Source organism: Micropterus dolomieu, linkage group LG12 (assembly GCF_021292245.1).
Source record: "Micropterus dolomieu isolate WLL.071019.BEF.003 ecotype Adirondacks linkage group LG12, ASM2129224v1, whole genome shotgun sequence".
Classification (NCBI taxonomy): domain Eukaryota; kingdom Metazoa; phylum Chordata; class Actinopteri; order Centrarchiformes; family Centrarchidae; genus Micropterus; species Micropterus dolomieu.
Genome location: NC_060161.1, coordinates 16,508,112 through 16,532,420, shown reverse-complemented (window position 1 = coordinate 16,532,420; position 24,309 = coordinate 16,508,112).

The window sequence follows — 24,309 nt, the reverse complement described above, 5'->3', positions numbered from 1 at the left end:
TAGTATTCAAATGAAAACAATAAATACATCATTCCAGCTGTATTATGAAGCCTTAAAGCTCAGCTGTGCCGTTTGGCCGGAGGTAAAAGGCAGGGAAGCGGATTATGGTTGACGATATTATAGAGCTGATGCAGCATGGTGGAGATCTGGTCTGGTGTGATGGAGTTAATGCTGGGGTTTCTGACCTTGGATCACCCTCTCTAAACCCTCCACGCATGGGTACCTGCGAGCACAAACACACACACACACACACACACACACACACACACTACCGCCTCAACTCACACTCAGCCCCGAAGCTCTCCTCTCCGATAAGCCAATGAGGGAGAGGGACAAAGTGAGGAAGAGGGGGAGGAGGAGGAGGAGGAGGATGTGGCACTGGCACTTGCAGGAGGCTGTTTACTTGCATTGTTAATTTCATTAGCCCTCCGGCAACCACTTCAATATTTAACATTCTCGATTTAGCTCTTTCCTTTTCACCCCCTTTTTTTCTCTTAAAAGGTTTGCCAACAAAGTCCAACAATTAAACAGAGTGGCCAAAGGTAATCTATCAGCACTCTGGTCTTACCACTTAATATAGTGGCACTCGATTTGCACTCAACTGAAGGAGGCCAAACCTTGTAAAAGCCACAATCCTTTTAAATGGGCAATCAATTTGGCAATGTGACTTTGCAGCCTGGTGTTTCTCAGCCCTGGCTGTATAAACCAGTGATGTAAAGCAACAGCGAGCATATGGAGGAGGCACAGTGGAAAGGTGGATACGTATGACACCTGATCCATAATTGAGCAACACATGTGCCACAAAATGGCAACTAATTTCACCTAAAAAAAAAACAATAAAGATTTCATGCTACTTGCATTTCCTCTAAAAGTATCCAGGGTCAAAGCTACAGTGTTGCGCATAATCTACTGTGTGAATGTGAGCTGCAGTCAGTGTATTAGCATTAGCGGTCACATACATAGAGCGCGCTGAAGAGTGTGACAGCCTGCTAATGGCTCTGTCACAATGGGACTGGAGTTTAGACACAGCTATAATCATGATCTCAATAAGCGCGCCACCCTACCAGCACACCAGCTCAGTCGTGTCCCCTGATATCCATACTCTGACATCACTTGCGTGCAGTCCCATGAAATCTAACCGCGGCTCAAAGTATGGCTTTGCATACTGCTAACATTTCCAGTTGGGTGACTACTTTGCACACTCCTGCAGTACAGAGTGAACTCATACACCCTGGGTGAATAATATCCTGGCCTCTCCTCTAATCCCCCTCCCTCAGCGCGGGGATCGTATTGTAGGGGTCTTTCATACCAGCGAGCCTGCAATTTATGAACTGTTCTTTTCATTGTGGCGTACTAGCAGCGCGCCCAAACCACCCGTCTCCACAACCTCGCCCCCCTCAGCTGATTTATTAAACAATTCACAGACATAAAGTTCATTGGTAGGAGTGCTGGCGAGGCAAAGCGTTAAAATATTGCCACAATAGCGCCAGAGATCTTTTCATTTACCATTCAAAACAAATCGGACTGCAGCGGGCAAAGAATAATTCAGACTTGTAAGTAAATACATGTATTGAAGCAGTGGACTGTTGAAAATGCATCAGGAGCAGGCTTTTTCTATTACAGGGATATTTATCTTCCTTCCTAAACAAAAAGGCCACGGGAGAAGGCGAGCAGGCGGGTGGGGAATGTGTTTGTTTTCCTGCAGTACAGTACTGTGTGCACACTTGCGTGTGTGAGTGTGTGCGGGTGTGCAGGCATGTGAGTGTAATTGCTGCCTGTTATCATTAAGCAAGCTGGAGCGATCGGAGGATGCACAACAGCCTATGAAGGGCAAACCTGGGGATATTGTGCGTGACATAGGACGTCTGTGGGTAAGTAATGATCAGAGCACCGTGTGACAGCCCAGCCTTAGCGGCAACAATGGCACATTGTTCACTGTGCTACGTCGCCCGCGTCCAACTGCTACCCACTTCTTCATTAGTAAGGAAGCCCCAATATTCACCCGACACACTCCTGTAGTAGCAGGAATGCTACCAGCACTGCTTCTTCAGTGCTAACAGAGGCATTATATTTAACTGTACATTATATATTTACAGAATGGCTGCTTGGAGGTTTTCACACTTCATGAAATAGTACTTTTTTATGCTGAGGAGACCAAACAGGAGGATTTGTTCTTCTCTCTCTCTCTCTCTCTGTCTCTGGGGTCGTTCACTTATCCTTTGGCGCTTGCACAGGATCAAACCAGGGCCACACCACCTCAAGTGAGAGGCGAAATAACCCTTTAATTGAGGAATAATCCCCGACAACTGGATCGGGGAGTGACAGATAATGAGCAATTGTCTGTTAACAACATGAGACAATTTACTTGGAGCTACATCAAGATGGCAGAAGCAGACTGAGAGCAGAAGCAGATTAATGAAACCAAATACTAAATAAATCCATACAATGGACCACTGGTATCTATGTATGTTACAGTATGTATGTGTCTAAAGCAGGTATTGGTCTTAATTTCTTCTTTTTACGGTCTACAAATCCCAGTATCCGACCAAAAACTGATGCATTAGTGTGTCTCTTCCCTACCCTGTCTGCAGCACTAAACTACTGCAGGTTTTCACAAAATTTCCTTAAAACAGGCGCAAGTAGTGCAACTTTCAGCCTTAGATTACAATATTCAACACTGTCTTTTCAATTTACACAACAGTTCCAAATAATAAAACTCTTAACACAAAATGACATGCTCCCAATTCTGGCCTTAAAATCTCCCATAGCACATAAAATTAAACATCAATATTAAATTTGTATCAGTGCATCAAAACATTGTGTATTTATTCTGAAGTGTCAAACAATTCTCATCAAAACAAAGTCTGCTGCTCCATTTTCTCAAGACTATACAAATATCACTGGCTGATATAGGTTCTGCACAATAATGGAGGTCTACGGCAGAGAGGAATGAGCTCTATCAAGCTTTGGCTAAACAGACAAGATACATTTGTTCTTGGTTCTGGTCTTTTCATTTGTTGACAGTAAGAAAAAAAAGAACATTGTCAGCTTTATCTCTTAAGGTCAGAGGGTGTGCAGTGTGTACGACATCACCAACACAAACCAGGGCATGCATTTTCTTTTTTAAATTTAGTCACTTTGTAAAGCACTGCAGGTAGCACACACATAAATGTCACTCAAGAGGCAGAGTAATTTCATTTTGTTTGGAATAAATAAACCTTCGTCCCTCAAACTGATTACGTCCCCCTCAGAATCTTTCGGCTTGACTCCCGCTTTGATGAAACACTGTCCCGCTTAATGATGCTGTTGATTCATATCCGGTGGGGATCGCACCAAAAGGCAGACGGAGGCAAAGGCTCAATTGCGGCTGGAATCAGTGTAGCCCCTGCTTCCATCCAGCACCGCTAAAAGAAAATGGACAGACAACAGCAATTCTTGTTTTCGCTGTCATGAATAAGTTATATCAACCTCCGATGTATGAGGGAATCTGAAAAACTAATTACCATATTTTCCATTAATGGGAAAAGAAAAGTTTTGGGTGAAGTTCTCAAACTGCAGTAAATTCTGTAATTATGGGCCTTTTCTTGTTATTCTTGTTTGGTAAGACGGAGAACTCACAATGAACAATATTCACTGGATTTATAAGCACCCAGAGAACTCTGGTTGTAAGCTGATAAAGGAACAAGCTGAGCTGGTTTGGCGTTCTTGGGCTAAAGACAGATTTTTAACGGTAATAGGAAGCATTTATATGAACTCAAAGTCTGGCTTTGTGCCTGCTATTAGAAAAGTTAAGACAAACAATAAAAATGCCTGTTAGAACTCTTTTGGTTTGTAATTGCAGGCAGAAGCCCATATACAGTGGTATCAAACATCCCACAGCTGGAGGCAAAATAAACTGCTGCATTCTTGAAAGAACATGATTTATTCATTAGGCCAATATTTTTTATTAACAGCCAATTGATGTAAAACAATCTACATTTGAAATGGAGTCTTGCTTTGCTATGAAAGACTTGACATTTCTCCTGTTGCGTTTCTACAACAGAGCTGCCTCACCGCTAAAAGGTGCCACGTCAAGACAAACCCTCTGAAAAAGCACCACGTGGCCAAAAAACACATGAGAACGAGCATGAACTTAACATGACTTCCCTTTCTGAGCTGCAGAAGTGGGTTTGCAGAGCTCGAGGAAGCTGGGGATTTTGTACACTAACCCCTGCATCGATCCAGATCAAGCGCTGGCAGAAAGTGGTGGGCGTTGGGAGCAGAGCCCCTTTGATCAAACAGTGGTCATGACTTCTTCAAGAAGCAGCAATCTCCCACTGAAGTCTGGGAACAGTGTGGAAGTCCCACAAGGGATTATGTCTGAGTATGTCAATTACAGTATGTACGCAGAGCTACTCAAGGGTAGGATCTGCCAATCTCTGCAGCTTTCTGATCCCACCTGGGCTCAAAACGGAAGGTTCTATTGTGTCTGTGCCAAAAAACCTCAATATAAAACAACAACAAAACATTTACAGCATACATTGACAGCATTATATAGGTCTATACAAACAGCTCAAGTGTAAATGCCATTGTGACAGCTCCTTGGCACCAAATCACCAGTGTGATATATGGTGTGGTATAATATGCCAATTGATTGTGAAACTATACTGTTATAGTACATATTCAAACTAAAAGGGGCTTTAGAGGTTTTTTCAGATCTTGAAGAATTTATAAAAAATTGTGGCCACACTGTAGAAGGTAGGCAATCGATGTGGATCTATACTTGATCATTAAGGAACTTTTAACATAATACATAACACAATACATAACGATCTGAACGTGGTAGTTCATTCTTGACGTAGAACAAGTGAACTCCATGGCGACTACGCAAACTTCATCCACTGATGAAGACTGTAAGACGCAGTTTAAAGATGATGGTTATTTTGTCAAAATATATACAAGTATGGCCCTGACCCTGTGTTCAGGATAAGCGGTTGACGATGGATATATACAAGTATGGTAGAATGGATGCACAACTCATATGTTACAGTGAGCTTTGAATTTAAAAGCATTTAGCCGTTGAACAATGCAGTTTACGCCTGCCGCAAGTTAGCAAGTGGATGAAGTAGGACATAAGTACGTGGGGAAAGTTTTTTTTTTTTTTTTTCCCCTTTTCAAGTCCAAAGAGTTCTATAAAATATTTTGTTTGAAAAATATATTTATGTTAAATAAATGTACTAAAGTAAACAAAAATGAAGCAGCATGAATGGGAAATGCCATAAAAAGGACTTAAGGCTTAAAAGAAAAGAAAAATAAAGTCAAATTTAAAAGATGTTCCAACACCTGGCAGGTCCCTGTTCTCTGCCAAATAAGATCAGTGTCTCAATTCCTGAAATATGTCAAGTCACTGTACACTTGGAGCTGCTCCAAGACAGGACTAAAAAAATGAAATGAAGATCTTTTTGTCTCCTGCTCTTCCCGAGTAAACACACTAATCCGCACACTTTGCTGCCTCGTTACTTGGGCTCTTAATTAAAATGCAAGCACTTCTCCTTCAGGCGGTTACCAATACTTGATGTGCTGGATTACCGGCGGTGAAGTCGGACATAATTTGTTTTTAATAAAACATCGGAGGGATTAAGTCGATGGAGTTTACTGAGATTTGGCTCCGAGGAACCGCATGTCTTGTAAATGCTCAGCACAAACAAGCCAACAAATGCTTTGGCATCTTTAATAAGCATTTAATTGCTCTTAATATAGAACAAATGATTGTAATAACAGGGATTCCTTACATAAACGCAGCTACTGTAAAAAGAAAAAAAAGGTGCATACTAATGGAAGTCTTACCTGTATATTTGCATTTATTTACATTCATTTAGGGTGAAATGGCTGGATATAATGTTGGGAAGTAGTAGTATTAATTTGTAGCCTTAATTAGGAGTTTTATGGGTTGCCACAGTAGAGAGCACATAAAACGACAGCGTCATCACTAATTCAACATGGCAGGCCTGCAGAACACCATCTGCTGCCCAAGAAACTGTTAATAAAGTCACAATTATCTTTTTGTAAGCACTTTATTGAGAATAAAATTTGCAAATTAATTAGCTGCAAGTCAAGTCCACGGGTAAGAGGAGAGGAGGAGGGGAAGAAAGGCCAAATCACCAAAGGCAGAGGCAAACCATTTGATTCAAGACCGTTTTGCAACCAAACACACCCGTGGCGCTAATGATAATTTCGGGTTTCATTGCTGATGATTTGAAACAAAGGCTTTGTTTCACTTTTTAATTGCGCTTCACATCCACTTACACGCATTTTGTAATGAGGCTACACATTTAACCGTAGCCTCCCTCCTCTCATCACAACAAACAAAAAAATAAAAAGCAGTCTTCGAAGCCAGTAATTGCACAGTGTGTTAACAGCTGGCTATCAAAACCCAGCAGGAAAATACAATTCACCCTGTAAAGTTGAGCATCAAGCCCATTCATGATCAATACTGCCAGGCCAAGAAAGCACTTATCTGCTGTGTTTACATTGTTGTTAGTTTCTCATCAAGAACGCGTCCCTCATTACCCCTCCGCCTCACAGCGACTGCTTTCGCTGCCTTTCCATGCTTTGTCAACATGGGCACCGACAATAAATGGCCAGAATAGAGGCCAGATAATTTTGTTAATCCCCTTTGCCTAAGACCTTGAGGAGTTTAATTCATGGTGATTGTTTTGACTCCCCTCGTTGGCGATCAATACAGCCCATTTCAGCACTTTTTGCCCAGCTCAGAAGCAGAAAGCCCTTGTCGCTCCGCTCTTCTTTATGAAGACTGCACACAGACAAACACGGCATCCTTCAAAGTCATCAAATGTGCAGACAGAGAGTATCCACACTCTTCAAACTCGGTGGTTTCCAGTGAATTTACAGCTGTAAGTCACGTTCTACTGTGTGTGCCTCTGCGTCTCTAAGCCTGTAACATTCATGCCTCCCAGTTTCTTTTTTCTTACCTTTAATTGGTTGTAGAGGGGAAATACCGGTGGTGGTGATACTCGGGGTAGAGGGTGGGGGGGTGGGTTGTTATTTCTTCCATCTATGTCTCTGAAGCGCTTATCGGTGAACCCCCCAGCAGCTCAATGCCCTCTAACCCTGTCATCAACACACACATGACCTCTTCATTTCAGCCAACAGACTGATATGAGCAAATATCTCTGCAAGAATAAAAGAGAAATACGCACACACACACACACACACACACCATACATGTCCGATCATGCTTCAGTCCCCTTCTTTAACAAGGAAACAGAGGCGTCGCCATAGTGGAGCCACAGTGTAAAATGGAAAAGCGGTGACACAGAGGTTGCCAAATTAGCCACTGTGGCACAGTTTACTTCCCATCAAAGGCAGTGAAGAGGACACCCAGGAGAGGGGAGGCCAGCAAACACTAAACAGAAGCGAGGAAGTGGATGTGCAAGGTAATTGTTCTTGTTAGCATGATTTATGATTCATAAATTCTGCACTCACCCGGCATTCCCTTTGAACACAAAAAAACAGGGGTAAAGAATTTCCTTTTTTCAAACGTTTATAATGCTTAATTATCTGGGCCTGGCCGGCGGTTTATGTATCGATGTGAAAACACCAGGGCAATCACCCAAAAGTCTCCTGTGTTTTTTTAATGAAATGTTCACAGCTGCCTATGCATAACCAGATCTGCAGTAAGCAAGTGCACAAATTAAGCATGCCCATCGCTCAGACTGCGGTACCTCCTAAGTGGCATTTGGAAAATTACCTCATACTTTTTATTTGGGGGGCATGCTTTGTTCACAGAGTGGTAATTGACAGCGGTGTAATGACATTGCAAGTAGAATCGCTGAATGTGTTTTTAAAGTCAATAACACAAAATGTAATGCCCTGCTGAGCAAGAGTTTGGGAATACAATTATGATCAATTTGAGTGCTGAGGGCGGCCATTTTGAATCAGCTTCATACAGAGACAATGGGTGCCTCTCACTCGGGGAGCTCATAAAACAACTTCATCTGTATTTGTGCTTATGGGGAGACTGAGTAACAGAAAAAACAGATACATGCTGTGTAACAGCCTAACCTCACGGCAGTTTTAAACCTCTGAAGCCACTGGATGGAACAAAACAAACTTCCCCCTTTTGATAGTATGCAGGTACACAGTAGTTTGAATATTTCTTTGGTCTGCTGTAGACTATGGTGAACCCATCAAACATTTAATATTCAGATACAGTTTCTTTAGCGAGTACAGTCTCCTCTTTCCTTAATCTCCCTATTCCAATCTATGGCTCTGTATTCAGTTTTTTATACCACTCCCCAGCCCTGCTCTTGTCCTTTCGCCAGGCGAGTATGTTTACAGCAGCCTTTCCTCCCCTTTTTTGCGAGGCGGAGATCCAACTCCTCGAGTGTGTCGCTTGATACACTTCACGGCTCAGGCACTGCATTCTGGCTGAACGGTCTGTAGGACACACCACACCACGCCGCTGCTTTTCTCTCCTCGTCCACAAGCTGCCTTTAAGTGACCACTGGCCGAGGAGGCACGTCCGATTTATCGAGCTAAAGGGAGAAAACAAGTTGCGTTGGGCCTTGATCTGTTTCAGGGGTATGATTATAATGGGAACCTTGAGGAAGGAAAGGGGATTGATAGGGGTGATGAGTTTCCAAGTCGTTGCTCATCAAGTGTATGTATAAGCATCATCTCTGGGTGCAGAAAAAGTGCAAGGCTGACCTGTTTTGTACCTGCATAAAAGATAATTCCTTTGTATGGTGCTTCGGCTCAGAAACAGAAGATGCTTCCCATCAAATGTCTAATTATACAGATACATAAATATAAGTATTATAAATCCAATTATCTAAATACCCTCACATAAAGGAGATTACGTCTCTTTTCAGTTAACCATAATGTAATAAGGGCATATATTGTAAAAAACTGCACATAATGTGAGATAAATGCTGACAACAATTGGGACAGTAATGAAATAATATTTTTAATTTATTATGAGTCAAGGCCTGAAATTGTAAATTAGTAAATACTTGAAATCTGTTATTGTATCCTTGTGATAGCGTGTTTAATAGAAAACTAATAGAAGACCAGAGACTGCAGCTATATAGTAAAAATGTAACACAATATAATAAATTTGGTAAAACAAACCCTAACCCTAGTTAACCTTGTTGTATTGGAAAGTGAAAAGATGTCAACTACTGTACAGGAACAGGAACTTTAACACGGCCTATATTAACACAATGTTTTAATGGATATCTGACAATTTTATTTTCCCTGCAATGCAATCACAAACAAAACAAAACTACAGAACATGTGGCTCATGTGAATCCCTATGTGCTGCATAATTTATATTATACCTTACTAAACAAAGAACTTAACTAATCTTACTTCATTACGTACATATGCAAGCAGTACTGCTCTGACCATAATAACTTATCTAGACCACATTGAGTTATTTTATTTGTTTTACATTTTTACAATATGTGTATTTACAACATTATGAACAACCACACATGTTAAGGAAAGCAGCTATAAAACCATTGTTTGTGCACTGGAAACTGCTATCTGATAATGGTCCGCTCTGACTCAAGTAAGGGCAGCATCAGTATCCGACTGGTCAGACAACATGATCAGATTGCACGATTGTCGGACGGCTTGGGAGCGAAGTGAACGGAGACACCACCATCGTGTTTTTCTCATTAGACGCTATCAGGTGGCATCGGCTGACAGAACAGGCGATGTCTGCATTACCTCCAGACTCCTGGTGGCTGGGCTTCCCATAGGCGCCTGGGGTGAACCCTCTGACCTCATCACTATGGTCACCAGTGCTTTGTTTATCAGATGACATATTCAGATGTAGCACATGGCTGTCATGCTCAGACTGTGGCACGGCATCATTTGTTCCTCATCAGGATAGGAAAGCACAGCACAGCACCTGTGATCGTTGGCTCAATAAAGTTATAATACATTTACTGGATTATTTACAACAACAAAAAAATGAATCCTAACTTCTTCACAACTACTGTTGTTTTCACTCAAAAGTATTAAACTGCTCTGACCTGCTGTCTCGGTGGGATATGACAACATCATAAACCTAATTCATGATCGTATTGAGACTGTCCCCACAAAGCATTCTAGATGATCACATCAGTATTTCAAAAGTAAAATAACAACATGTCTAAGAGAAGTAAAGGTGTTGAATCTACTAGTGTCTCCTCAAGAAAGTTACACTGCATGCTGACTGGTCCTCACGTTGAAGAGACTGAGCAGATTATACTGTATAGTTGCCAGCTATCTTGTGTTTCCTTATAATGCGTTCTACAGGAGTCGGAGACAATGCAAGTTTAGATATATATATAGATAGATATATAGAGAAAGAGAGAGAGAGAGAGAGAGAGAGAGAGAGAGAGAGAGAGAGAGAGAGAGAGAGAGAGAGAGAGAGAGAGAGAGAGAGAGAGAGAGAGATGCAATTAGGGAGAGGGACCACTGTCATTCAATGTAAGTTTTAACAAGATTGCTCACCGTAGCATATCTGCAAGGCTACAAAAACGAAACTCAAAGATAAACCAAACTATTGGACAAAATTGACCTGATGGTGGTGCTATGAAAAGTCAAGGGACCATCAAGTCATCAGAATTTATTGTTTGGGGAACATGCACTTGTGAATTTAGAAAGACTGGATGAATGAAAAATGTCATAACCAACATCATTGAGTTTGTCATCCTCTGGGGGTCATGAATATAGAATACGTGCCAAATTTCATGGCAATTCATCCAATAGTTGTTTATTTCAGTATGAACTAGGGTAGTAAGCCAACTAACAGGCAGACCAACATTATCACCCCTGGAGCCATGCAGCTAACGTGCCTAAAAATAAACTATCCTATGTCTCTACCTTACTACAATTGACTACAGGAGTGTGTTTCTTCCTTTAAAAGTCTGCAATGGAAACAAAAAATCCTACCCAGCAAATATTATTCCCAGCATGTACTTTTCCTTTAAAAAATGTGTACTGGGATGAAAGGACCTTACAGTAAAGTCTTCACAGTTCAGCTACATCAATTCAAGACTGCTACAGTATCACTGTGTTCTTGTTTGGAGCTAGTAAGATTGGATTGACATTAGCAGATATTGCTGTTGTGGCCATGTCAATAACCCTTCTGCCTGTGAGAGGGAGCCACGGGAACTTTTCCATTCCCTGATCTAATTAGCTGCCGACCAAGCTAACTCAACCTGGGTGACCCCCCCGACTGCTCGAGCCACCAACAGCAGCCAGCCGGGCGGGCAGAGGCCAGAAGGTGGGCTGCCACCTAAACTTTGTCCGTTGCTTACAGTTGATCCCTCTGGATGTTGTGATGGACTGTGCTTCCAGTCCACGCCCGTTTGAGACCCACATGCATAAACATATGAACACAAGAATATATGAACACATGAAGCCAGGCCTGACGCTTGTTCCACATAAGTGTGGGAAGTGAGAAGTTCAAAGGCTCAGTAGTGGAGGCCAAATAGATCCATGTTAGTCAGTGAATGATTTTGTTTTCATGGTACAATCTGATTGGGAACATAGAGTAGGCCAGTCAGCATTTGGATGAAGACGTTAAAGATTTGAGTCTGCAAGAACGAGGTTGTTAAAGCTCTGAAGTCGATTCAATATGCTGTTAAAACTGTGTGGGTGAGCTGCCAACAAGAGCTAGCATAATTACAGTCGCCATTTATCCCAGTTTTAATCATTTCCTCAACCAGAGCGCCATCAAAAGTCTCTCAGTCTTTGTAAAACTTCACAAACACTGTATTTCTCACTCCTTAGTGTCAGCAGTTAATTAGTGGCTAGCGCACACAGTCTGCCCAGAGACAGATGAGTGCACATCCAAAGGGGCAGTACAACACGATGGCTACTTTGGTTTCCATGTGTTTATCCTCCACCTGCAACACCCTGTCAAACCTGATACTATGTAGGGGCAGTCTGTCACCTCTCGGGCTTTGACCCTGTTACGGCTCTTCAGCTGTTCACTTCTTTGGGATTCCTAAAGGCCTGCTGCCCCCCTGAGGACTGAGCGAGCCTCCCTCTCTCTCAAGCATGAATTCACAAACATCATCTACTATAGCGTGAGGTGAATAATTTTTGCAACTTCAGTTAAAAAAAAAAAAAAAAAGGAACAGCCACCTGCAACAATGAAGCTTTCATGCCGGACATCTTGCTGTTCAGCTTCTGTACAAGTGAATTCAGAAGAGCAGTTGAGACTCAACGTCAAAAGGGCAGGTTAAGTGCGATAAGCGAAATGAGCATATGCCAGGGGGAAGATAATGACTAAAAATGACTTTCCATCTCCCTTACACAAAGAGAGACAGGTACAGGGGCACAGCTGCTGTGGAAGATTAATGGTGCTGCCAGATGTAGGGACTCTGGAGAGGGTGACCAGGCCATGGTGCTCTTCACCACGCTGAAAGAGGACAAAGCAGCCATCAGAGGGGCATGGGACAGGCACAGGGAGGGGTGTTGATTCTCTACTGCATGCAGAGTATAAGATTACATGACAGCAATGAGCAAAAACTGCCAGAGATGACAAGCTGAAGGTGTGTAGAGGTTCTAATAATGATGTTTTTGCTGGCAATGATACCTTAAAAGCTATGCCTAAATCTCTACAATACACACAATAATCCTTAAATAATGAATCACCTTGCATTGACGACACCTTGCCAGTAATGCAAAACATATTTTAAAAGATTGACTTTTATTCCACACCTCATTTCACTAAAGCTGTGTGACACCGTCTGAATGTGAGGGAACTACTAAAAAGTCTTGCATTGTCACTACTGGCTTTAGCACAAGTGGAATCATTAGAGGCCTAGATATCAAACAAATTTAGGAAAACAGGGAGAAATTAGATAGCGGAGGAATCATTCAGCAAAGCAGAGTGCTGCCTCTCCTTCTCTTTAAACTCACCTCTGACTCACCTCCAGGTCACCTGAGCGAACGACATGCCATCACGGCACAGTGTCAATACTGCAATTTGTTTTTCTATGTCCTCCCTTATCAAGGTTAAACGGGACAAATCAATCATCTTAGCTGCGGCAAAAGAGGAAAAAAATGCCCTTCTTGTCAGAAAATAAGGGTTATAAATAATACGGCGTCAGAAACCAAACACTTGCGATACAAATTTCTCAAAAAGCCAATTAACTCTGGGGAGGGGAGGGAGAGAAGAAGAGAAACCTGAAACAAATGCCTTCTGAAAGCCCTTCTGCCAAATCTCAGATGTGGGGACACCGGTTCCTTGTTCTCAGTGCAGAGAGAGTTTCAATTACATGCAGTTTGCCCTTGGTTGGGCTATTTCAATATTTTATGTTGATACATTACCACTGCAACATGCCTACATTCATTTTCATTCAGGAGAAGGAGCTTTGAGCAAAAATAGACTCTTTATCAGGCCGTGCTCGGTGTTATATTATTGTGTCTGTCTCGATAGAAAATAGATCATAGAGAAGACAGACTGCCTTATACATAGATGAGAAACCCACAATTACTTTTCACATGGATTCCTGCAGAGACGCATTGAGATTGCTTTCGCAAGGCTCGTGCAATATCAGTGACATGTCTTGTGAATGTTAGTATGTAATTGGTTCAACCAAACGCATGTAGTGACACATTACGGGTGTTATTTTTTTAGGCAATTTTGCATAATGCAGGGTTACTGACACAATGCGCGCCGTTCAGAAACCAGATAATAGACAAAGCCATTTACAGCACGCACTGGGGACTTCTTGAAATGGGCATGGCATCATGTGATACCAAGTTTTACAAGAGGTTGCCACACACCTGTGTGACATACAACTTCCTCAGACAACGTGACATTTTCATGCACAGGACACTTGACGAGCAATGACATATGTGAGTGCAGGCCTACTCATGACCTTTCCAGCACACTTAAAAGACCCATTCCAAGACTTGGAGTAAAGGCCAGAGTGAGGGTTAACACGTCCCACATATTTGCATGCAAAAGCTCCTTAGCAGGGAAGGCAGCGAGATTGATTGGCTTCTGGTATTTATTGGGCACTGATGGCCCAGGTGCTGTGGAACCCAAGCATCAAGCTTTGTTTTTATATCTGGTTTATAGCACAGCTGTTTCTGCCGAGCTAACGCTGCACATATAATCACTGCGAAGACACTCAAATCATCATCAAAAGCTCCTGAAATGCAAATAAAAATGATAAAAGGAAGAAGAAAAAAACAAAACAAGTGTGGAGCTGTTCCCATAGCACTAAAGGCATGGGGTAAAGGTCAAGTAGATGTCTCAGAGGAAGTTTTGGCGTGCACTCCAAACGTGACGGGATCCCTCCTGCAACTCTCAAAAAGTTTGTGGCTCATAAGAATAGGCTCATTAGAAATATTACACGCCCCCCTCCCACAGCAACAACTTCCTCTGGAGCTGTGTGTCCTCTAGAAACATTATTGGAGCGTGTGGCAGGTCCACTGGAGTGCCACTCTAATCATTGTAATGCATCTCTGTTCTTTTAATTAAGGGATAATGTCCAATTTCATGACGTTTATGAGGTTATAACATCCATTAGCCTGCAACAGATGCTGTGGCTGAATAGCTAACTAGCCTCGAGCTGAGCCACACAGGTCCTCCTCCAGGCCAGCAAGCCACACTGTCCAGTACTTAATGGTGAAAGGCATTCACTCTTTCTCTCTCTACTTCTCTCTTTTTTTGGATGCTAATTTTTTACATACTTTTGTCTCCTAGTCTCTCTGTATCCATTCCTTCTTGCTGCCTCCGAGCAGAAACTGGAAGGAGATTTAAAGAGTATAGCTATTGAACTTTAAACAGCTTATAGCCATGGAACATAAAACTGGCATTTAAAATTTGTGATTGCAATTAAACGCAAGTTATTCGCAATGAGAATGTCAAAAGCAGTTCTAATCATTTTTATTGTGCCGCTTAATTATTGCATTGCACTTTTTCCTCACCCGAGCCAAATGCTTTCTGGGCGCATAATTTCAACCTTTAGCTCCTCTTCTCACGCTTATGCCAACAGCAAGATGAGCAGTCTGCTCGGTAGCCCCTCAATTCCAACAAAATGAGTCTGCCTGAACCTCTCCAATACTCTATATTTTTTGGGCCTACAGCCAGCCCTCTTCTCAGTGGTGACCTCAATTTTCTTATAAATACCTTTCTTACCCATCCCAGTGAAGGGTGAAGGACACAGTCTACTCAAAGCAGCAATTGAGATATTATTAGTCTGCTGTGGCACCAAACTATGAAATATTTATTTCCATATTGGGAATTAACAGTGGTCAAATGCTAAATTGGTGGCTGATGCAGAGGCAGAAAACCAACCACTTTTTGGGGGATATATTGTGTTGGCTGGCTGTTGAGTTTTGAGTGTTCATTTAGTCAAACCTGGGGGTTTTGGGGCAGCTTTACAGATCTACTCCGACAGCACTTGGGGAGAATTCACCACCAAACTTTTCCAAAATCATAGTTGTTTATTTGTCATGGCATGTCTTTCTGATAACAAATTATGTTTGGATACTTGTCCTCCCGTTTGATGGTCAGGGGCAAACCACCATAACCCCCCGGAGGCGGACGGGAATTGGCAACGTTGGTACCAGGTCGCTGGTCCAGGGTTGGAGGACAGGGGAGTGAGACAGACTGCTGTCCCCAGGGCAGGGACAGGGTCTGCTGGGCAGCTGTCCGGTAATTAGTCCCCTCCCTTGTGCTTGCCCCCTGGCATCTGTCAGAGCAGTGGCTAACAGCGCACGTGGCCCACATCCAGCTCTCAGGACTTAGAACCATTTGGCTTTATTTAATCACACACCTGCAGTTCAACATACACCTGGTCAAGTTGTGTGATAGATGTGGCAATGTGTGTCAATATAAACACAATGATATAAAACCTGTGAAAAGTGTGCTTGTAAAACCTCCTTTTTTCCCCCCCTATCGTCCTTCTTGCAGTTTGACCAAGTTTCTAAATATAAGCCATATGGGGCATGGTCTTCAACTCTCAAACCTTCTCATTATGAATAGCTCCTGTGGGAGTTCAACATTGCTTGTGGCATGTTCTGTGTACCGAGGTGCACGGTACCTCCAATGCACCGAACATTTCCTGCCGCAACATTAAACTTAACACAATATGAGTAAAAAAAAAAAAGCTTCTCCCTGGAGTTCAATTCCTCCAAATGAAAAACATGCTATGCACCATCAATACCTCAATATGGTTATGCTGTAAAACATGCTATAAGACAACAAAAGCACTATACTTTTACTACACTTTATGTGGCCCTGCCTCTGGCTTTCATAAAGCAGTTAGTGTTTACCACACTTGGCTGAGTAATAACCCTGTCGTAGGACAAACACAACTGTACCCTGAAGATATAACTCCAGAAATACTGTGCTGGTCAAGTCTGTATATGTCCCGCTCTTCCTAGTCTTCCCTTTCTCCTAATTTCACTCTCTTTGTGCTCTCCCTGTATTACTTATACACTACAGTGTAGTTCAAAGTATCTTAGATGGTCTTACTTATCTTCTTGCATCCTCCATTCCTGTCCGTCTACGATTATGCTCTCTTCTGTTGCCTGAAAGGGTCTTTATCCATTGTGCTTATACTCCAATCCCCTCCTCTAATTCTTAATTCATGTCCAAACGTAAATCCTGCTTCACCAGTCTGAATGCTTACCTATAAATTTAGTGTCGTACAATATAGGTTTGATATAGAAATATGAACATTTTCGTAGAAACAGTAAGTTCTGACAGATTAATCAACCCGTCTATTTTCTCTGAAGCTGCTTTTGGACAGGGCTCAAGTCTCTCCAGCATGCTCTACCGCTCTTTTCTTCTTTTGGTGTCAGTCTCAATCCCCACCCCCCCCCCACCCCCCACCCCCGGCCCGTGCGATCTTCCACGGTGCATCAGCCAGCCTCTGTCGCACTTGGAGCGAGAGCCTAAGTGTCCTTGGGTGAAGGGGGTTCCCGAGGAGCTAATGGTTAGCGCGGTATGACTAATGGGGAAAAAGCGTGACAAAATAAGACAAATGGTTTGGACCAACTTCATTACCTAAGTGACAGCTTGACGGCGCTGCTGTATAATATGGTATTTTTCATCTGTGACTCATTTGGCAAAGGAAAATGACAGTGAGAGCAGGGACTAACTTTTTATGACATCAAAGCGCTCCTGATTTTCTACCTGCCTGAGCAGCAGAACTACTTGGGGAAGTTTGGAATTTTTTAAAGGTGTTGTGTGCTTTGAAAAACAAGCATACAGTACGCGGAGCGAATTGTGGATTTGGAGAAGAGATACAGTATTCTGATGCATTGAGAGTGTCTTAGGTTTTCCAACATCAAACTACCACGCAGACTGGCACCTACAGGCTAACACTGGCAGACTGTTTACTCACCAACCTCCCTTTTTTGTATTATACATCTATGGACAAGTTCTCTGTGGATACAGAAAGCACAGTGGCACATGGAAACCTTTATAATACATCAGTATTCAACAAAATAAGAGACAAGGTATTAGTCAGGAAATGCACTGCTATTAGCCATGCTATTAAAACGTATTTCTAATGATTGAAATGTTATTAACCACAATCACAAAACAGTTTCAGCCATCAATTGGCAATAAATAATGAAAACAAAGTCTTTAGTCTTTGATGATAAAGCAAGCCAAGTTGATCACAACTGTTTCTCAGTTCTCTCTGGAGGTTTGCGCTAAATAAAGCCTCATCTGCTCAATATCGGACCACTTAATTTTTCATGAAAGGAAAGGTCATGCGGTCCACTGTAATCTCAAGTCTCAGCGTATCAGCAACTGCCTGTCTCATGCTGTAGCATCCATTATTCAACAAATACCTGTGACTTCTTCTAGACGAAAACCGTGGCTTGCCTCACTGTCTTCCTTTGAATTACACAAATTCCACTATGATATTGAAAAGGTGGCCTAAATAATTCACGTTTTGCTTTCACTTTCTTTGAGTGGAAACTGAAATGAAAAGCAAAACATTTGTTTTCTGCAGAGTTGCTGAGCAGTTGACAGACAAGAGAAACAGAAGTCAAAATAAGGCAGATAGGTTTGCAGTGTTTCAAAGTCTAATTTTGTCTTTTTTTGTCTTTGGCGTGTTGTTCCAACGTTTTTACTTCATGATGTATTCCTGCACACAGGAAGGGTCAATCAACATCAGCTCACATGGGGACATTTCCACTTCAGTTTTGATGTAAGTTAATATAACAGGTCTCCCCACCGTAAATTTTATTCAATGTCCTCAAACATGCTGGCTATCTACTTAATTTAAATTTGTTCAGCATTTCAGATGAATTAGAATATTTCACACCATCCATGTTGTATTAAATCAAACTCGGCCGAGTTACACAGAATATCTTTTTTTCCCTAGGTCTGCTGAATGTGTTCTACCTTCAATGGTAAATCTCCCAGACTCATTCCTGTGTAAACGCTGCTGGGCCTCGGCTTGCTGCACGCTGTGTTAAAGCCAAGGAGTCACTGCCTCTTCTGAGGGGAAGAATCCATCAAAACCACTAGGGAATAGCTAGGTTGAGCAGCTGTCTCCCAGTTAGGCAGGCACAAAAAAGTGGCAGAGTTGCAGATTATGTGTTATTGTTGAGCTTTCAGTCCTTACTTTCACTCTCACCCCCCACCCCTCCGTTCCAAAACCCAAACTATACTTTGCTATTTTTGTCTGCAGTCTCATCTGTATCACTATGGAAAACAGCGCTTGAGCCACTACACAAGATCACTTTCAACTACATTCAGGCATGTGATTGACAAAGGACAAAAAAAAGCAGGTAACATACATACACACACACACACACACACACAGTGACATTTCATACCTTGTCCAGAAATCTAGTAGGGTTACAAGTTTGCTGATCGAGAAAGGTGGACAAAACAATCCGCCCATGACAAAAGAAAATAACTAAGCGTTTGTGTCCATATAGCGTTTTTTGGCAGAAAAGTGCTGGTATGACGCTGGGGAGCGCTGGGATGAAGCGGTGAGGGGAAAAAAACGCTACGTTAACAGAGCGTTGTCTACACAGCTAACAAGCTTACAAGGCACAGGGTGACAAAAGCACACACACCAGCAACACTCAGCGTCTGGCCGATCTGCTCACACAAATGGGCTTTTCTGCCTCTGTTCTGATCATAAAGCTCAGGATAGACCGACATGGCCAGAACAAGCTTCTTCTCCATTTGCTTGGTTACCGGGCGACTGCTGCACCATCCAATATATGATTGGTTGCCTGAAAGAGCGTGACAACACCAGCGTCTTTCTGAAAAGTTGCCACCCTCTCAACTCATGCTTCACCCTTCTCCCATCTGGCTGTAGATACAGACAGCTGCTCTGCCAAAAGGCACGCTTCAGAAAAAGTTTTGAACCCTGCGCTATAAGAGCGTTAAACTTACAAACAAATTAATAATGTCACTTTTGTGTTATGTGTAGCTATGTGTATATTGTCCATATATGTCCTTATATGTGTGTACTATGCGTAGTGATGCTCTTTGTACAGACTGAAAACAAATTTCCTCCACTGAAGACAATAAAGAATGAATCTGAATCAGAGATTTTCAACTAGAAGCGCTCGGAGCAGTTGCACAAAAAAGTCGCAGTGCTCTAAAAAAAAATCTGGGTGCTGCCGCATATGCTCTCTACTTATTGGTAACATTTGAAAAAAAAGACACTGCACTATTTAAAACCTGCTCATATTTCTTTCCCTTAGCAGCACAACTGTGATGGTAGCTGGCAGCTAACGGCTTCTTTTACTGTGAAGTACAAACACAGTGCGGCAAATAAACACAAACATGCATGCTCACTTTGTCTTCATGTTTTCAGTTTGGAAAATCCGGAAAAATCACATGCTTGTATGAAAACATAAAAATGAAGCTTGAATTTAAATTTATAACATACAGGTACAGTTTCTGGCAAGATGTGACTGCCCACTAGCAGGTCATCACCAGGTTAGGGTGCCAACAGTTTTTTCACTAAAAAAGGAGAACAGAATCAGAGTATTGGAGAAGGACACAATGGAGGTGGTGTAAAATGAATTATTCTTAGGTCATCCTACAGTCCCTGGAATAGACAGGGTGGACAAATCCAGCAGGTGTTCTGGATGAGTCTGTCCATGCCAAAGAAAGTGATTTTCTCTCTCCCTCACTTGCTTTCTCCTTATATCCTTTTTTCTGTTCACAGCTACATGCATCCACAAAGATTTATGAATTAAAGCTTGAACTTAGCATCCCGCTCCCCACTCTGAGTCTATCCCTCTGTCGCCCTCCCTGCGGCTTCAGCCGAGTGAAGTCTGGACTTTTCAGAGAAGCAGACGGGTCACTACCCACACGCCTATCTGCCTGCCCTCACAGGCCAAACCCTGGTGCAAGCTGGGAAAAAGAATCCTTTGAAAAGAGAAGCACTGAGGACTATGTACACAGCCTCAATGTGTAAACATCCTTTCAGAGGCCATCCCTGAGATGATGAAGGCACTCAGCTGGGACCAGAGAAGAGGACACAGGAGGTTCAACAAGATAGCCCAGAATTTCTATCACCGCATCCAAGAGATGGGTCAGCGTAAAATAAAAGTCAACTTCAACAGTAAAGTGTGCTCTACGAACATTTGTTTGAAGGTCCCAAAACGTTCCAAACAAAAATGAAAGAACAGCAAAGAAGAAGAAAAAGAAGGGGAGAGAGAGAGAGAGACTGGTGATAAAGCAGTTGTTTCATCTCTGCATCCCTGTGGGGAAATCAGGAAGAAATTGCTTTTATTACGCAAAGCAGCACATCAATGTACTTCTGAGTAACTCAATGTAATATATCTATGACTTCAATTGTTGTGGAAGCAGTACTTCTCAAAGAGCACAACTAAGAAAAATAAGTGTGACCATCACAATATCTTTGATGATTAATGAAAAAAAAGTCCAATTGGTTGGTTTCATAAAACAACTGCATGTAAAAAATTGTTGCACTGTTGTACAGACCACCCTCATAACCTCACACGAGGAAGATGAGGTTCCACATGCCACATTGATTCACGCATTTATGACTCTGTTCTGCATGAGAACCTTTCGCCATTATCATTTTCCTGACCTGTCCCATATTGGATAATTGCCACAGATAGGCTAAATTCTCCCCTTCTGCCTATTTCAGCCCAGCTTTCTCTTCCGCATGGCTGCCCAGACCTACATTTTCTGCATAACTGCCGTGGATCACTGTATTTTATGAATTGATCATGGGTTGCTATTGCCACACTATATGGGAGTCATAAATATAGGTATACAAAGGCTTTAGTATGGACTATTATTGTTTCACATGGAACATGTTACGTTGCCATCTTGCTGCTTTCTAAGGACATGTATTTAGATCTATTACTTAAGTAAAAGTAGCAATACCACAAATAAAAAATATTCTTGCTCAGAAATACTCAGCTGAAAGCCCTGCATTCAGAATGTCATAACAACATGCTAATACAATCCATAGGTCCAGTTAGATTATTTTTCTTCCATGTTGCATGGTGCTTGAATAATGGTCATAATTGTGTAATGTAGGCATGGCACAGGCGATCATGTTAACATTACACCTAAATGAGACACACATTGCCTAGAACACATGTGCATGACATCTGTGTAACCACTATAAGTCTATGGATATTGTTAGTGTAGTGTCAGAGGTTGGTCAGATCGTAGAGGTCTTGTCTAGGGAGTCCCCAGTGTAAGTGACACCTATCTGTCAATATTTTTAAATGTCCCGCCCCATCCAGGCTGTGGTCTGTTCACGTTGATGAGCTACATTCTGCACACGGCTGCTTGAAAGGCACCCGAGCTTCTCCTCTCCCTCGTCTCTCTCCGCCAACAGAGATTAGCAGGCAGGCAAGAATGGGAACAGGTGAGCGTAATGTAGCGCCCAGAGAACCTGATATGAAGAGGGCAGAGGAGAGTACCGGCAGCTTGTGAGAAGTGCCGATATGCAAGAAACAGTCCTGGTAAGCCAAAGAGTAAAATGTTACCTGCGTACCAGTGCATACCGGCCCACTTCAAGCACTGGTTTGCCAAAATGTTCACCACATCAGATTTAAAGGTGGTAAGACGTCAGCATTGTTTACAGAAAAAAAAGCAAAACGTACATTAATATCAAAAGTAACACATGGCCCATTTCAGTGCAATACTTTTCAATCAAGTATTATTAGGGGTCCAAGCACGAGTGGGGCTGGGAACCCGCAAATGCATCACAGTTCCCAGTACCAGCGGAGCTCAGATTTTTATTATTGTTCTTCCGTCACGAATTCCGATACTGCAGCCTAGACGGTAAGTGCTACAGACACGAAACTCATAGGGTAGGTCCAAACCACTGCACGCAAAAATCCGCACACTGTAGGGGGTGCTATAAGCAATGTTATGGCGTTTGGGCTTGGAACTCCCGCATTTGAAGGCGCATATCACAAACCTTATCCATGCGTTCGGGGAATCGAGCTCAATCACCTGGTATAGGCCACGCCCATTTCCGCCTTGACCTTTTTTTTTTTTTGCAAGATCGGGAAAACTGAAAAACCTATTTTAATTAAACTCCTCCGAAGCCGCAAGTCCGATCGGCACCAAACTTGGCACGGATAATCTCTGGACCAAGCTGATGAAAGTTTGTAGAGGAAATTTTGATCCGCCAGAAAATGTCTCAATTGGAGCTTACAAATGTTTGCCAAAAACGCTAAAATCAGGATGTGGTGTCATATCATAGCTTTGCAATGTCCGATCTACACAAAACTCGGAGACCTTATCTGGCACGCCCTCCCGAGGGGCTGTGTGAAATTTGGTGTCAATCCGCCTCTAGGTGGCGCTGTTAATCATATATGAAATAACACTCGTTTATTCACCGCGGTCCCCAGAGCCAACTGCTTGCAGTTCTAGTTTATTATTATTATAACTGATTAATTTATCTGTAAACATTTTAATGTTTAAGTAGATCATGTTTTGTATGTAAAATCTTAATCTGCCAAGTAAGTTTATGTAACTTAGTACATTTAGTGGAGAGAACACAAATGCATACAGTATTCCCCTAACAATAATTCATACTTCAGTACACTACTTGAGGAAATGTACTTAGTTAAATTCTACCACTGCACATCAGGAGTGCATCAGGACGCTTGAAGTAAATTGCATTTCTTTTATCTTTGTTTTTTCACCGCCACAATTAAGAACAAGTCTTTAATGGAGAACTTGGCGAAAAGTGAAATGCATCAACATCAATAATTAAGGAGCAAAAGACAAAAGCATAACAGTAAGATGGAGTGATCAAGGGGCTACTTGAAATCTTCAGACTGTTTTTTTTTTCTTTGCCGCTTAAATAGGTCTTCGGAGCCTCTGCACTGAAGTGCTTTTTAATCACTATCCCCCGGTGAAGCAGCTGAACGTGCTTTCGTCCCGACTCCGCCTACCCTTCAGTGTACCCTGATGACCCGGCATCATGGTGGACTGAAGGGCCCGAACAGGAGGATTCATGATGGGAAAAGTGTATTTATCATTAATGATATTCAGTTATCTATGCCACCATCTCCACACAACCGTCCTCTTTTCTTTTTTTTTTGAGAGCAAAAACAAACCCCAGTGAATTCACTGAGAGCGTACTGTGCATCTACAGTCACTTAGATGCAGATCAGCACACAAAAACAAACACCACACAGACACATTTCATACCAGGGGAATACAAATTAACCTGAGATGCCATCAGCAATTAAGCCTAATTTCAATAACGTTCAACATTTTATATTCGTGTGTGCTTTCCCATTAGCGTAATCAAGCGACAACAAATGTTTCCCTGCATGATAATGGCATGCTGCCTCCTCTGTGTGTGGATAAATTAAGGGAAACATACAAGAACTGATTAAATTTGGCCCATCAGGAGAAAGAACTGGGGTGATGGTTACAGACCTTCAAGACGGCAAATCCCCCTCACCATGATCTAATAGAAGACCAAAGAGGTATCCCGAAACGTGCATACTCAGCTAACCTTGAGCCTTGCCAAACCCCAGGATCAATCACTATTCAGAAACGCACCACTTGATGTTATTTCACTGATGAAGTGACGTTGCTGTTAAGAGTTGCTTAACATTAATATTCAGTAGTACTCTTGGTAGGATGGAGCAAGGCAGGCGTAATTAGAGTTGATGGGCTCCATAAGCATTAATATTGTAGTGCATCAGCAACGTGTGCCTCTTGCAGCAGCCGCTAGAGCATTCAATTCCCTGCTGGGAGAACTTACTTTTTTCAACAGCGTTTTCAGATTATTCAAGAGTAAGACCATTGATTATTAACACACACACACACACACACAAAAA